Source organism: Aegilops tauschii, chromosome 5 (genome assembly GCF_002575655.3).
Source record: "Aegilops tauschii subsp. strangulata cultivar AL8/78 chromosome 5, Aet v6.0, whole genome shotgun sequence".
NCBI lineage: Eukaryota > Viridiplantae > Streptophyta > Magnoliopsida > Poales > Poaceae > Aegilops > Aegilops tauschii.
This window is the reverse complement of record NC_053039.3, coordinates 234,580,602-234,592,859: the sequence shown is the minus strand read 5'-3', so window position 1 is coordinate 234,592,859 and position 12,258 is coordinate 234,580,602.

Sequence of the window (12,258 nt, the reverse complement as noted above, 5' to 3'; positions counted from 1 at the left end):
ATATCTTTTAATGACATGCATGAATATTTTGTTAAACTTATGATGAAAGTTTAACACAAAATACAAAGAGAATCAATAAACCAGAACGAATGTAGTATATGCTTGGTGAGGATCGGTCATTTGGATGTGGTCCTGTTGCGTATATGCTTTGTGAGGATCGAAACGACACACGCAGGCAGTCACCGGATCAAACAAATTGTGTTTTGGAATTTGGATGCATACGCAGGCGCCTATTTAGACCAAGCACGGCACATTTCTTTTCAGAAAAATATCCATTGGAGTAGTTGGGGTTATATCGAGTACTTCAGCAGATTTCATTTCTCGTGGATATTCACACGAACACTCACGTGCAAGAGCATGCACCTGCACAGCTCTGTGTATCCACCTGGTTGCCTTGCGGTCTGCAAAATCGTTGGATTTCGGATGAGGTTGCAGTAAGTTTTTACGATTTTGCCCATCATAACTTCTGAAACTTACGTTTTATCGGTAGCTCGTATATAGTTTTAGAGATGAAACTTAAAGTTTAAGTTTTTTGTCGGTCCCAGGTAGTGAAACTTGAAATTTTGTTGGTCGCTCGTACTAAGTTTCAAAAGCTCAAACTTAACAAACTTTAAAAACTCATCAAAACGCATTCAAAATGGATCTCATTGAAAGCCTTTGTCATCAAAAACACGAATATGAAAATAATTTGAACTATTCGTTGAAAATGAAAGATTAAAAATCAAAAACCAAAAGGAAAGGCACGCGCGTGGGGCTCGGTGCCCCCACACATGCGTGCCACAAATAATCTCCCTCATGTATGGTGCCTCTTATCGGTAATCGCAAGAAATAACCCTAATTCTTCCCAAACAAAGGTTTGCATGATCAGAAATTCACTTCGGCACTTGAGCTCCAGAGAGCACTATATTTTGAATAGTGCCAAAATGGTATTTTTAAAGTTGTAAAAAATCTTAAAAATTCAACATGCTCATATGGGTGTATACCACGTGATGATAAAAGCGATAAGATCTTTATATTGGGAAGATAAATAGTGCATGTATTGTTCACTATTTAGAAATCGCTATTGTTATTTTTGTATAGCTCACATGTTTACTTATTTGATCATCAAACTTTAAACATGTGTAATATACATTCATATGATCATGTAGGACTCTTTTCGGAATTTTCTAAAACATTAAATGTGATTTTAAAAGTGTTTTGGCTCCTAGGTGCATATGCACCCATTGTCTAAATACACATTTTGAAAAGTTGAAAAATTCGGAACAAAAATCCCGCGGGTATATCCCGACATTCTATGTGCATGCATAAAGTTTCGGTGAAAAACGATGTTTTTTGTGGCTTGTGTAAAAAAGATAAAGAAATGCAAAATGAATAGTTGTAATGAAGCATCAGAAATTGTCTTTTTTACACAAGCCACAAAAACCCTCGTTTTTCACCGAAAACTTTGTGCACACACATAGAATGTCCGGATATACACGCGGGATTTTTGTTCGGAATTTTTTAACTTTTCAAAATGTGTATTTAGACTATGGGTGCATATGCACCTGGGAGACATTGTCAATTTCCGGTTTTAAAACTATTATAAGGTGCTCCAATGCACTTCTATTGTAATTTTTCAATAGTGCCAAAACGGTATTTTTGAAGTTTAAAAAAAATCCAAAAAATTGCATAATTTCTCTAGCTGAGCCTTTTTTGTGCAAAAGCGACCCTGGCCTATTATCAAAGTTCAGTGAAAGTACAAATGTGGGGCTAAATTCTGCAGAACTCTTGATACGGTATCCTGACTAGACTAGTTGGTGAGATGGTAATAGAGACAATGGTTTTACCTAGGTTCACGCTCTCACGGTGGAGATAATACCCTACGTCTTGCTCTTTGCTTACAAAGTACCAAGAGATTCTAATGTGTAAGGTGTGTTCTACGACGATCCCTACCGTTGCCTTATATAGCATACAGAGAGACCTAGGGTTTACACAACTAGGTCGGCTACATCTAGGAGGTAGAACTCTCCACGACTCCGTCTTCTTGTCTTGTACGCCAAGCCTTGCGGAGTTGTTGTGTACATCGCCATGGGCCGCCCAAAGTGGCCCAGGACGAAACCGACAAAGGAATCCTCAGCCTGGCCTACCAGGTGGGGAACCAACGCCATGAGAGCCCCCTTAGTCGGGACACTGCCAGTAGCCCCTAATCTTGTCAGCGTTCTGGGAACCAGGGTACCCAGACCTGCCTGCCTGCGACCCACAGCATGGCTCGCTCGACGGCCCAGTACGGCCCATCTGCAAGACTACCAAGACAAGACCCTTGCGAGGGCTTTGGCCTCAACGACACCAAGACCTCCAGAGGGAGCGGCCTCCCCAGGCTGCCTCCAGAGGGAGAGGTTTTCTATGCAGGTACCCAGCCTCACAAGTCTATGATGACGTAAGCCGCGACGATCAGGGCCAGGCGGGTGCCAGCAGGCGCAGAGGAGGCAGTTGCCTCTTTGGTGCTAAGGAAGCAAGGATAGACGCAGGTTCCCAAGGAGTCCCCCAAAGGTTTCCATTCCGGTGCAACGAGACCAAGACCACGGGTTCGGCAGGACGGATGTCATCGTCGAGCCCACCGCTGCGTCACGACCAGAAGCTTTGCAGGCGAAGACCACCTTTCGTCAGGATAAGATGTACTACTTGTCCCCTTTCAAATTGGCCACTTTGGGATCCCTTCCCGCCTACGCTTCTGGGGAAGAGGACCAAGGCCACTATAAATATAGATTAGCCACCACCATAGGAGGGGTCGACTCATCTCTCACCCCCGAGCCCTCACGAGGCAGCTCATCCACTGTACTAGTTCATTCTCAAACCTCCTCGTGAGGCCAATCCACCACAAAGCAGGAGTAGGGTTTTACACCACAAGGTGGCCCGAACCTGGGTAAACTGATGTGTCCATCTTCTACCCCGCTCACGCGAATTCGGCAAAGCTAGGCTATAGGGTGAGGTTTAGATCTTCGCACATGCCCAGAGTTCGAACCTTTGTGGGTCTGTGGAGCCCTGAATCCGACATTTGGCGCGCCAGGTAGGGGGCGTGTCGAAGACCTTCTTCCACGTCCGCTTCGCTTCCGCTCCGTCGCTCGCATGCCGACGCACACAGTGTCCGTGCCGAGCGCCGGGCCGCTCGTGTCGCCCAGACGACACCCGTGGGCAACGGTGGTCCTCGCCGATCTGCCTCCCCCGCGGCCAACGCTGCCACTGACCCTGCGGCTCACGAGTAGCAGGACTCATCGATGCCGCCTTCCGTGCATTGTGATGGCTGCACCGCCACTCCGTCACCTACTCCCGCCACGGCTCGTCCTCCCATGCTCGCCGTGGGTCGGCAAACGCGCAGGCTGCGCTGCTCATGGCGCGCGAGCTCCTGCGTTATCGCCCTGCCAACGAACTCTACGACGACTGGTTTGGCCGCATCGCTGAGCTCGTCAACACCGTCGGTGAGGCCCCTACGCCGTCCCGCTCGCTCCTTCCCCCGCCATCCCAGGCCGGTGATGTGGCCCACGGCGCGCCTCCTCTACCTCCTCGGTGCGACGCTGACCCGGAACCCAGGCGCGACGTGCCCCCGCGCGAGCCACCGTGCGGAGCGCCGACGAGGGATGAAGCAAGCTGCCAGGTGGTGCAGCGGCCATAGGCCGATGCGCGCGCGCTCCCAGTGCCTCAACGCCAGCACCAAGACCCAGCGCTGCCGGAGCCTGTGGCGCATGGGCATCAAGACAGAGCCCCCCGGTACGCGCTAGGCCCTCGAGCGCGGCGGGCTACCGCGCCTTCACCCGGAACTGCGCCGCGTCGTCTGGCCCGGCAAGTTCAAGCCGGATCTACCTCCACGCTACGACGGCACCCCCGCCCCCCACCCCCCGTGGAGTTCCTCCAGCTCTACGCGCTGAGCATCGAAGCGGCGAGCCGTGATGAGAAGGTTATGGCAAACCGGTTCCCCATGGCCCTCAAGGATGGCGCCCGCTCTTGGCTCTTGAACCTCCCGGAGGGGTCGATTTCCTCTTGGGACGAGCTTCGCGAGCGTTTCATCGCCAACTTCCAGGGCACTCGCGACCGCGCTCCTGCAGTAGGTGACCTGCGGCGCGTGAATCAGCAGGCGGGCGAAACCCTTGAAAGGATCGATATGGTTGACTAGAGGGGGTGAATAGGCAACTAACAATTTTTAGCTTTTCTTTACCAAATTAAACTTAGCATCAAAATAGGTTGTCTAGATATGCAACTAGATGAGCAACCTATATGATGCAACAACAACAAGCACAGAAGCAAGCAAGGGATACAACACAATATAAGCTTGCACAAGTAAAGGTAAGAGATAACCAAGAGTGGAGCCGGTGGAGATGAGGACGTGTTACTGAAGTTCCTTCCCTTTGAAAGGAAGTACGTCTCCGTTGGAGCGGTGTGGAGGCACAATGCTCCCCAAGAAGCCGCTAGGGCCACCGTATTCTCGTCACACCCTCACACAATGTGAGATGCCGTGATTCCACTATTGGTGCCCTTGGAGGCGGCGACTGAACCTTTACAAACAAGGTTGGGGCTATCTCCACAACTTAATTGGAGGCTCCCAACGACACCACGAAGCTTCACCACCATGGAATATGGCTCCGCGGTGACCTCAACCGTCTAGGGTGCTCAAACACCCAAGAGTAACAAGATCCGCAAGGGATTACTGGGGGGAATCAAATTTCTCTTGGTGGAAGTGTAGATCGGGGCCTTCTCAACCAATCCCTAGAAAATCAACAAGTTTGATTGGCTAGGGAGAGAGATCGGGCGAAAATGGAGCTTTGAGCAACAATGGAGCTTGGGGAGGGAAGAGGTAGGTCTCTTTTGAGAAGAAGACCTCCTTTTATAGTGGGGGAACTTATCCAACCGTTATCCCCTCTTCAGCCCGCACAGAGCGGTACTGCTGCTTAATGGAGCGGTACTACTGCTGGTAGCAGCGGTACTACCGCAGTGACTGAGAGCAGAGGCAAAAGAGGGAGAACGGAAGAGAGAGAGAAGGTTTGGGCGGCACTAGTAGCAGTGGTAGCCGCGGTACTACCACTCACGAGCGGTACTACCGCTGCTACTACCGCTACTACTGTCGCACAGCCCGACACGAGGGGAGACGCCCTCGAATGGAGGCGGTAGCGGTGCCGAACCAGGACGGTACTGCCGCCGATGCACCCGAGCGGTACTACCGCTGTTGGACAGCGGTACTGCTGCTTGAGGACCATAGGCGGTACTACCGTACTGGCGGCGGTACGACCGCTAGCACCTCACAATCCCCACTTCCGTCGAAACGGTAAACTCCAAGGAGAGGAAAGGAGCTGGGGTGCAAAAGTGAAGTGTACGTGTTGATTCCACCTTAGCCTTTCCAATGCGGACCCCCTCTTGATAGTACGGTGTCTCCTACGACTCAAGTCCACCAAAACCAAAACGAAAGAGACTACACCGTCTTCACTTAAAGCTCTGAGGGGAAATAATCGTCTCATGCCAATGAATGAATCTCTGAAATACTCAACGCACATGATTAGTCCGCAAAAGCATTGTCATCAATCACCAAAACTACTTAGAGAGAGACATGCCCTAACAATCTCGCCCTTTTTGGTGGATTTATGACAACACGGGATTTGCCGAAAGGAATGACATGAGAAAAGGCGAATCCCAGAGACTACAAAATATAGACGGGCTCCCCCTAGATGTGTGCACTTAATTAGAAGTGCCTTTGGAATGCAAAGTACACACATTAGGATCAACACCCCCCCTATATTTTATAGTCTGACAACATTTACATCAAAGATGAGACATATATGAGCTAGGATGCAATAGAGTAGCAAGTGAGCAAAGTAGACATATGAGATAAGCATGAACTCACAAACTACTAAAGTACTTGACATACAAAGATAATAATAGGATGGGGTAGCATATGTCTCACACCATATGATAGGGTACCTGGTCTCACGAGCACAAACCAAACTAAAGCAAATGACGAGAAAAGAGTTTGCGAGGGAGAAAGACAAGGCAAATAAGACACGCTCGCAACTCGACAAATCCCACAAATCCCTAAACTCTCTCCCCCTTTGGCATCGAGACACCAAAAGGGCAAAGAGTGCTGCTACAGCCACAGGTGATAGCACAACTGACGATCTCCATCATCACATCCCCGCGTGATCGTCCGCTCCTCCGTCATCGGCAGGGGGCTGCTCGGTGTCTGAGTCTGTTCACAGGCAGTGCTATTGAACCCACTCCTCATCGGTGATCTTGCCCTCAGATCCATTGGCAACAGTCGCACCTAACTGACGCATGAGCTCCTTGTGGCGGCTCCTGGCCTTCTTCTCAGACACATGAGCCATATACTGTCCATGAGACTCCATGCAGAAAAGTTTCTTCATCTTGCGCTTGAGCTTCTTTGCCCATGAGGGTTCCGCTCCAGAGGGCACATAGTCCTCATCATCGTCAGCATCAGCCTATGCCTCTGTTGGGGAACGTAGTATTTCAAAAAAATTGCCTACGATCACGCAAGATCTATCTAGGAGAAGCATAGCAACGAGCGGGGTGAGTGTGTCCACGTACCCTCGTAGACCGAAAGCAGAAGCATTTAGTAACGCGGTTGATGTAGTCGAACGTCTTCATGATCCGACCGATCCAAGCACCGAACGTACGGCACCTCCGAGTTCTGCACACGTTCAGCTCGATGACGCCCCCTCGAACTCTTGATCCAGCAAAGTGTCGAGGGAGAGTTCCGTCAGCACGACGGTGTGGTGACGGTGATGTTGAAGTAATCCGCGCAGGGCTTTGCCTAAGCACTACGTGAATATGACTGGAGGCGTAAACTGTGGAGGGGGGCGCCGCACACGGCTAACAATGTTTGTTGTGTGTTCTAGGCGCCCCCTCCCCACGTATATATAGGTGGGAGGGGGAGGGGAGCAGAAAGGGCGCACCCAAGTAGGAGGAATCCTACTTGGGGCCTTGTCCAATTCGGCCTCCCCCCTTTCCAAAAGTGTTGGAGGGGGAAGGAAAGAGAGGGGGAGAGAAGGGAAGGGCAGGCCGAATCCTCCTCTTTCCTTTCTCTCTTCCCCTCCTTCCTTCTCCTCCTATTTGGCATATATGGGGTGCACCAGCCCACTAGGGGCTGGTCTGTCCCGCCCTTGGCCCAATAAGGCCCATATCTTTGCCGGGGGGGGGGGTGCCCGGAACCCCTTCCGGTGACCCGATACGTACACGGTACCCCAGAACACTTCCGGTGTCCGAGTACTATCGTCCTATATATGAATCTTTACCTCTCGACCATTTCGAGACTCCTCGTCATGTCTGTGATCTCATCCGGGACTCCGAACAACATTCGGTCACCAAATCACATAACTCATATAATACAAATCGGCATTGAACGTTAAGCGTGCGGACCCTACGGGTTCGAGAACTATGTAGACATGACCGAGACACATCTCCGGTCAATAACCAATGGCGGAACCTGGATGCTCATATTGGCTCCTACATATCATACGAAGATCTTTATCGGTCAAACCGCATAACAACATACGTTGTTCCCTTTGTCATTGGTATGTTACTTGCCCGAGATTCGATCATCGGTATCATCATACCTAGTTCAATCTAATTACCGGCAAGTCTGTTTACTCGTTCCGTAATGCATCATCCCGTAACTAACTCATTAGTCACATTGCTTGCAAGGCTTATAGTGATGATCATTACCGAGTGGGCCTAGAGGTACCTCTTCGATACACGGAGTGACAAATCCTAATCTTGATCTATGCCAACTCAACAAACACCATCGGAGACACCGATAGAGCATCTTTATAATCACCCAGTTACGTTGTGACGTTTGATAGAACACAAGGTGTTCCTCCGGTATTCGGGAGTTGCATAATCTCATAGTCAGAGGAACATGTATAAGTCATGATGAAAGCATTAGCAATAAAACTATACGATCATTATGCTAAGCTAACGGATGGGTCTTGTCCATCACATCATTCTCTAATGATGTGATCCCATTCATCAAATGACAACACATGTCTATGGTCAGGAAACTTAACCATCTTTGATTAACGAGCTAGTCTAGTAGAGGCATACTAGGGACACTTTGTTTTGTCTATGTATTCACACATGTATCAAGTTTTCGGTTAATACAATTCTAGCATGAATAATAAACATTTATCATGATATAAGGAAATATAAATAACAACTTTATTATTGCCTCTAGGGCATATTTCCTTCAGCCACCACCTCGTCAGCTCCAGACGGAATCCCAGACTTTGAAACCGAAGTGCCCCAGTTCTCCTTCTTCCTCGGACGCTTAACCTCATGAGGAATCGACTCGCCAGTCTCCAGAACGACACCAGGATAAGTGTGTTCCCAAGATTTCTCAATAAGCAACATGAGAAAAGGAGCATATATGGGGCACTTGCGCTCGGAGATAGCGGTGACAAGCTCAGACCACATGACATGAGAGATATCCAATGATTCTCAAGTGTTTTCTTCCTTCTCATGTTGACAGAAAAGTAACATGTCCACGAGAAACGAGTGAACCATATCCAAGTTCCCAATGCAAGGGAAAAGAGTCTCCCTGAAGATGCGATGAAGGATGTTCAGAAAGGTAGGCAGCTCATAGGTCTCCTTCTGCATCTCGGGGTTGATCTTCAAAGAGCAGTAAGGCCAGAGAGATTTCTTGTGAGTAGAAGTTGCATTGCGATGAGGACGAAAGCCAACTGGGTTCTCAAGACCGTGATCTTTAATCCCAAGTAATTCCATGAATGCCTTCCATTTGACAGAGAGAAGTTTTCCATTTGTCATCCAAGTCAAAGATCTTTCCTCATCAGTGCCAAGATGGACCGCTGGCATAAAACTGAGCCACCAAGTCCGCATCAAAGTCCTTGTTGAACTCCATGATCCTGAGAATATTCAGCTGAGAACACATCCGCAGAGCTTCGCCAAAGTAGGCAGGATCCTTCTCCATATAGGCAAGGTCGATGGAGCGGACATCAACATAGAGATTCTTCTTCGCTTTGATCACATCAAAATAGATTGCCGACTGAAAACGTTTCCAGAAAGGACGGTTGACAAGATTGGTCTCTTGATCTTGCTCACAGGGATGCGCCGACGCCTCTCCTAGAACTCCTTGGCAGTCATCTCAGTCACGGACTTGGGTTTCGGCTTCGGCTTCTTCACAGTACTCTTGGAAGGCTGCTGGGACTGAGTTGGCGGAACATTTGAAGAAGGAACACTTGAAGAAGGAATACTTGAAGAAGCAGCCGCTACCTCAGAGGTGCGATAGCGCTTTGAAACAGAACGCCCAGGGTTGACACGACGGACAAGACGCTCTGAAGGGCCATCACCTGGAACCAAACACACGAACACGAGAAACAACACGAAAGAACGAGCATAAGCCACCAGAAAACGCAACAAGGATCAATAGTTGGTACGGCTATGGTGGAAGTTGGCATCCAGTGGTAGTACCGTGATCTGGAAGTGGTAGTACCGTCTAAGCAGTAGTATCGCTTCAGGAGAGCGGTAGTACCGCTCCAGGCGGGGGTCGGCGGTTCCCCTACTGCCGCGGCCAAATCCGGTACTGCCGGGATGCCAAATTCAAAAATAAACCTACCAAACATCAATCCAAACAGTCTAGTAGCCTTCACCATCATACTCAAGCCTGGATTTGGACAAAAATCGATGAATGCAAAGCCTATTGCCCCTAAATCCTAGATTTGAAACCTAGAAGCAAAGAGAAAGAGATCGGGGGCAATATCAGCATCCATGGCTAGAGGAAGGTGTGGGGATTGATCCCACTGGAGGAAAACGTGAAGGACAGCCCGGAGGAGGCGGCCCACCGGCGCCCTCCCACGGCGAGTTTGTCGCTGGCGCACGAAGAAGATGAGAGGGACGAGTGAATGGGTATGGGGGAGAAAGAAACTCCCCCTGCCCAACATAAACCCCCAGTCCCACTCCACAGCGGTAGTACCGCTCGAGCGGGAGGTAGTACCGCTTGATGTCAATAAGCGATAGTACTGCGCGCCCCCAATGGTAGTATCACCCAGCCAAATACTCGAAGACTAGACTGAAAACAGGCTTAGCTCAAGCAAGGAGAACACACGAAGAGGCGAGAGAGCAAACACAAAGGCAGGGCACAATCAGGAAAGAAAAACACCGGCGAGAGGACAAGAAACAAAAACCACATGACTCTCAAAGAAAGGGCGGTGGCCGAGGCCACCTATGTTTGAGTCAAGTGGTATGGCACCACGAAGATTTTAACCTTGGCCCCATGACCAAAACTCATCTTTGAAGCACAAGTACCATAAAAATGGCTAATGTGAAAGACGTGATCAATTTATGCATAATGGGGGAGGAAGAGTTCATTGAGAGAACAATACTCCCCCTATGTCCATGCCTACGTCTAGAACAAGATATACTGATGAGTGCAGTGGGGTGTGCCTAGATTCAAGCCACATTGCTCGAATCAATGATATTTAGCTCACGCCTTAACTCGTGGAATCTTGCTCCATCCAAAGGCTTCGTGAAAATATCTGCAAGGTTATCATGAGTGTTGACATAGTTAAGCTCAATCCCCCTCGCCTAATGTGATCCGGGATGAAGTGATACCGAATCTCAATATGCTTCGTCTTGAAGTGTTGCACCGGGTTGAGAGAGATCTTGATGGCACTTTCATTGTCACACCAAAGAGGCACTTTGTCACAAATGACACCGTAACGCTTTAAAGTTTGCCTCATCCATAGAAGTTGAGCACAACAACTACCGGCGGCCACATACTCGGCTTCGGTGGAGGAGAGAGACACACAACTTTGCTTCTTAGAAGACCACCTCACCAAAGAGCAACCAAGAAATTGGCACCCTCCGGAAGTTGACTTCCTATCCACTTTGTCTCCCGCCCAATCCGAATCCAAAAAGCCCACGAGGTTGAAGTTTTCTCCTCTAGGGTACCATAAGCCAAAGTTTGGAGTATGAGCCAAATATCGAAAGATTCGCTTGACCGCCACATAGTGGCTTTCCTTAGGTGAGGCTTGAAACCGTGCACAAATTCCCACACTCAACATGATATCCGGTCTAGATGCACAAAGGTAAAGCAAGGAGCCAATCATGGAACGATATACCTTTTGATCCACCGCTTTACCATTGGGATCAATGTCAAGTTGGCATTTGACGGGCATTGGTGTAGAAGACGGCTTGACATCATTTAGCTTGAATCTCTTGAGCATGTCTTGAGTGTATTTGGCTTGGTTGATGAAGGTTCCTTCTCTTCTTTGTTCGATTTCTAACCCAAGAAAGAACTTCAACTCTCCCATCATGGACATCTTGAACTTCGAGGTCATGAGTGCGGTAAACTCCTCATTGAAAGCTTTGTTAGGAGAACCAAAGATAATATCATCAACATATAGTCGGCATACGAACAACTCCCCTTTGACCTTCTTAGTAAAAAGAGTGGGGTCGATTTTCCCAATTTCAAACCCACGATATTGCAACAACTCGGTAAGGTGCTCATACCACGCACGTGGGGCTTGCTTTAGGCCATAGAGTGCCTTATCGAGTTGGTACACATGATTGGGGAACCCGGGATCCTCAAACCCCGGGGGTTGTTTGACATACACCAACTCATTAATAGGACCATTAAGAAAAGCACTCTTCACATCCATTTGTTGCAACTTGAAATTATGATGAGAAGCATAAGCAATCAACAAACAAATAGATTCAGGGCGAGCAACAGGAGCAAAGGTTTCACCGTAGTCGATACCCTTGACTTGGGAGTAGCCTTGTGCCACCAAAACGAGCCTTGTTGTGAACGATAATCCCGTGAGCATCTTGCTTGTTCTTGAGTATCCATTTGGTTCCAATAACATTATGGTTCTCCTTTGGTCTTGGCACCAATCTCCACACCTTGTGGTGCTCGAAGTTGTTGAGTTCTTCATGCATGGCATTGAGCCAATCCGGATCCTCGAGCGCCTCATAGACCTTTTGGGGTTCAACACAAGAAACAAACGCGTGATGTTCATAATAGTTTGCTAATTTTCTACAAGTGCTTACCCCCTTTCTTAAGCTTCCAAGCACATTCTTCATGAGATGATCTTTGGTAGTGAGCTTGGACGCAATCTTGGCGACACGACACTCCAATTCCTCCTCAAGAGAGAGTTGAGGAGCGATAACTTGATCATCTTGAGCTTGTTCTTGATCTTGAGCTTGCTCTTGATCTTGAACTTGCTCGGTGGAAAGAACTTGATCTTGGGCATCACTTGGTGGATTACC